Below are 5,011 nucleotides of genomic sequence, written 5' to 3' on the forward strand. Positions count from 1 at the left end.
ATAATTTTATACTTCCATGGTCTGATTAAAGGTGTCGTCTTATCAAGTAAGACAAATAATATAGCGTGTATAATTTTATACCCCCATGGTCTGATTAAAGGTGTCGTCTTATCAAGTAAGACAAATAATATAGTGTGTATAATTTTATACTTCCATGGTCTGATTAAAGGTGTCGTCTTATCAAGTAAGACAAATAATATAGTGTGTATAATTTTCTACTTCCATGGTCTGATTAAAGGTGTCGTCTTATCAAGTAAGACAAATAATATAGCGTGTATAATTTTATACTTCCATGGTCTGATTAAAGGTGTCGTCTTATCAAGTAAGACAAATAACATTGCATGTGCATTTTTTTCTTTTGTAGTTAAGCCCAAAGTTATACAATCTATTATTTTATGTTTATAAATCTGACACATTTACTATTTATCTTTAAAGAATATATATCGCTGTGCCACTAGGGGGCATGTGTATAAATAAGCACAGATGGAAAAAACAACAAAAAACTGTGTCATGGCCTAGCGATTAGTGTGCTAGGTTACAGAATGTCCAAGGTTCGAGCTCGCGTAACCCCCGCTGAACACGCCCCGTGCTATTCGATTAGAAGTAATCAAGTAGGCGGTGAGCGCTGATGACTAGTTGTCCTCCCTGTGCACTGACTTTCAATTATAAAAAGCTATGCCTAAACCCCTGGGTTTCCGCCATTTAGTCCATACATCGCATACAATGAAAATATCAAATCAAAGAAGTAACAATTGATATTTTCAAGCACCAATTCAAAGAACAACAGAAGGACCACATTTCTACATTGAAGTTTCACACAGGTCTGTTTTTGATGCATTATTTTTTTGTTAGTCCACTACAGGTTTCAAATTCTATGTTTTACAAGCCACAAGTCATTTTAGATGAATATTTTCTCCAAACAGAAGCCGTATCACAGACAAGAGTGACAGTAAGAGGGATGTTTAAAAAAAATAATAACAATTCTACAGTAAAATATGATTTTTATAACAAATATTGAGCCTTGTAGTTATCATTGCTTCACCACGTTAAGTGTTTTCCACCATCATTTCGAACATCAATGGGAGACGTGATTTGGCGAATAAGAACTTCAGATTCTCCTGATTCTAGAATTAATATGAGTTTCATCCACCATCAATTACCTCGAGCTAGAGGATGTAAGGTTACCTCCTCTCTCTTTAGCCCAAGTGGAAGTCGATAAAACAAAAACACATATCAATAGTTATATTGACACTGGTGGTGGAAGTCGATAAAACGAAAACACATATCAGTAGTTTATATTGGCACTCTGGTGGTGGAAGTCGATAAAACGAAAACATATATCAGTAGTTATATTGGCACTCTGGTGGTGGAAGTCGATAACACAAAAACACATAAAAGTAGTTTCTATTGGCACTCTGGTGGTGGAAGTCAATCATGGTTTAATTCCCGTCACTGCCCGAGGGCATAAGGGGAGTGGGGTGGAACAGTTAATTAACCATAACAACAATAATAGTATAGTTATAGATTAAAGAAATAACAGATAATTACAGGACGTGACACCAATAGTTGGAGATAATTGAAGTTTAAAAAGGCCATGACGTCAATTATTGACAATGAGTTTAGGCTTACATGAATCAATCGTATCTTATTATAGAATGTAATTTCAGATTCTTAGGACGTGACACCAATTATTGACACGTCATGGGCTTTTAAAACTATAATTATTTCTAATTATTGTCAATAATTGGCGTCACGTCCCGTGATTATCTGTTATTTCTTTATTCTATAATTATACTATAGTTGGCTGTTATGGTTAATTAACTGTTCCACGTATTCAAACTACACTTGTATTTTAATGTTCTTAGTTTTATTATTATCATTTTATAACTTTGTTTTTTGTTTAGGGGCGATATATAAAAATATCGATAAAGTTGATCTTGGACAAGTTTACACAGTTTATTTGCCCCCCCCCCCCAATGACACAGCGGTATGTCTGCGGACTTACAACGCTAGAAACTGGGTTTCGATACCCATGGTGGCTAGAGCACAGATAGCCCACTGTGTAGCTTTGTGTTTAACTTCAAACAAACAAAATACAGTTTATGGTTGCACATGATGGGGGAAGAAGTACACGTGAAGCCATCTGTTGCAGATCGCTAGAGTACGCCATACTCCACCATATTCCATGTGAGTCTTGGCTAAGTTGCAGAAACATTGGTAGAAGACTGATTAGAAATAAATACCGTCTGCCCTAAATTTTTGTCTCAGTGCCTATTTAAATACATTTATGACTAAAAATTATAAGTGCAGTAAAATACAAAACTCTACCGTTAGAGGGCAGTGTTGTTAATCAGTGTAAATGAAAATATTGTTAATCGATTAGATTAATAAAAACGTAGACCTGCTAACTATATTTATCATATGCTAGGTTTATCAAAACTGTCGTCGTCTTTCTACTTTATTTATAACAATTACAAGAACTGATCAACTAAAAAGTATGAATAATTTAGTGTAAAAATATGTCAATATATATATATATATCTAAGAATTAACGTATTTTAGGTTTAACAAGAAATAGTAAATATTTTCTCTATAAAGTAAATATTACTTAACTAAAAACCTGTATTAACATATACAATAATCAAAATACGTTAAAAGTGTTTTAGTAAAAACATTAATATATAAATAATGCAAATACTATCAGTTTTTTTGTGCTTAGTTTTGATACTAGATGGCGAGCCTTTACTGTAAATTTTGTATATTGTCGAAGCAATGCTAGAATTGTTATAAACATTGTTGTAAAAGAATACCAGAAACGACAGTCGAATGTTTAATTGTTAATTAGGGATGTTGTTGGAGATTTAATAACTTTTATTTATTGCTGTTCTTAGTAAAAGTTGGTAATTCAAGACTATATTAGAGGCAGTGTTATCACGTTATTTGTCACCATCAGTTCCAGTCTACAGGATTTTATTGAAACATATTAGTTTTAATCATTACTTCCAGACGATGCAGTGTTAATGGTAACTTAGGCCTAAGAAAGAGGAAGCGTCATTACATTAGTTTTCTCAATTAGTTACAATCGATACGGTTTTATTCGTAGCTTACGGCTATGTTAGTGGCATCGTTTTCATATTAGGCTTCATCTTTAGTCTGTGTCCATATGTGGTGTTATTGTTAACTGAAAGTTATGTTATTGGCAGCTTTATGACATTAGTTGTCAATTAGTTACAGTCGATAAGGTGTTATTGGTAACTTAAGCCTTGTTAGTGGTTACTTTATTACATTAGTGGTCTCCTTAGTTCCAGCCTATACACTTGTTGCGTCAGCGAGGTCACGTGACTAGTATCACGCCACGTTTTCTAGAAATATTCTGTTACTTCAAGAATGCCCTAGCATTTACTAGACATGTGTTAGTCTTGTATATATGAGACGTTCACAACGTGACGGGACAACAAGTGAATGAGTAATTGAATGTATGCGGACAAAATATTGTTGGCCACGTGAGACGTGAATTATAGTGTTTGTTATAGAGCGACTGTTGAAATTAAGTGTATCGTAAAGTTGTATTCGGAAAGAATAAACCAGTTTTATTTAAGAAAGGATTTGTGTCGCTAAAGTTTCGTCGGAACGAATTTACGGAAAATTAACTAACAAACGGAGACGTAACACACTGCTATTAGTATGTTGATGGCATAGTTATCACATTAGGTTTAGTCAATACGGTTATTGAGAGCTATGTTTTTGGCAATGTTATGACATTAGTTGTCTACATTAGTTCCAATAGATATGTTATTGGTAACTTAGGGCTATGTAAGAAGGAATTATCACATTATTTTTCGCCACTAGTTCCAGTCGTTAGGGTATTATTGATAACTTATAGTTTTGTTAATGTTAGCGTTAAAACCATATGGTTACAGGTCATCTTTCTGCGCATTTTATGAGGTTTTATTGATTTGCATTCCAAAATTAATTGAGCAACTTTATTATCAATGCAAGTCAATGAAATTTACATATAATGTAATTTATAACCCAACGTTTTATATTATCCATGTTTTAATTCCTTTACTTCAAAAAAAAAGGGGTCCCAGATTATTTCTTTGCACTCAGCTCTACTTATTTGTGTAAATGTTTATAGCCAATAAAAATAACTCATTTTAAACTACACTCTCCTAATGGTTATTTTTAAATTGTCAGCAGCATTCCTTATAAAGTACGTCAAACCATTCTTAGCATCGTTGCCATTTATGTTCTCACTAGCACTTAGTGTTGGTTTTCACCTAGAAAAATATTAGTTAGATAGAGAGTTAAATTGTATTTAGGTTTTACTTTTATATTTTAGTTAATTATGTTTTAAAATACACATTAGAAATGATTAATATTTTTCTAAAATATAACCAAAACTTTGCCTCAGTTCATGAAACTTAGTGTAGTATTTGTTTTTGAATTTCGCACAAAGCTACACGAGAGCTATCTGCGCTAGCCGTCCCTAATTTAGCAGTGTAAGACCAGAGGGAAGGCAGCTAGTCATCACCACCCACCGCCAACTCTTGGGCTACTCTTTTACCAACGAATAGTGGGATTGACCGTCACATTATAATGCCCCCACGGCTGAAAGGGCGAGCATGTTTGGTGGGACGTGGAAGCGAACCCGCGACCCGCAGATTGAGAGTCGAGCGTCCTAACCACCTGGCCATGCGGGCCACTTAGTGTAGTATGCGAGTGCAAATACACTTTGCCGAAGGCTAAAGTATTTCTGCCAAAGACACCTTAATATTGCCCGAGGACGCCCGTTGACGTGTGTCGCGGTAAATAACAACGCCAAAGGGCCGAAAAAGAAAATAAAGCATTAAAAATAAACTATATGTGGACATGTAAAGACATGCAATTAAGAATGTAGCCAACAGATCTTTTAAGATTATTCGACGAAAAATTAAAACGTATTAGGTTGTCAAGAAATTAATGTCGCGTTTTGGAACACTTTCATTAACCACCCCCCAAAAAACGTACA

At 34.4% G+C, this 5,011-nt stretch overlaps 1 protein-coding gene across 1 annotated transcript in view; it reads right to left on the bottom strand.

The window, feature by feature from the left end:
• LOC106469863 (potassium voltage-gated channel subfamily H member 8-like) overlaps positions 1–5,011 on the bottom strand; it is a 55,068-nt gene that overhangs the window by 15,265 nt on the left and 34,792 nt on the right. The window lies entirely within an intron of this gene.

This window comes from Limulus polyphemus, unplaced genomic scaffold (genome assembly GCF_000517525.1).
Source record: "Limulus polyphemus unplaced genomic scaffold, Limulus_polyphemus-2.1.2 Scaffold3691, whole genome shotgun sequence".
Classification (NCBI taxonomy): Eukaryota; Metazoa; Arthropoda; class Merostomata; order Xiphosura; family Limulidae; genus Limulus; species Limulus polyphemus.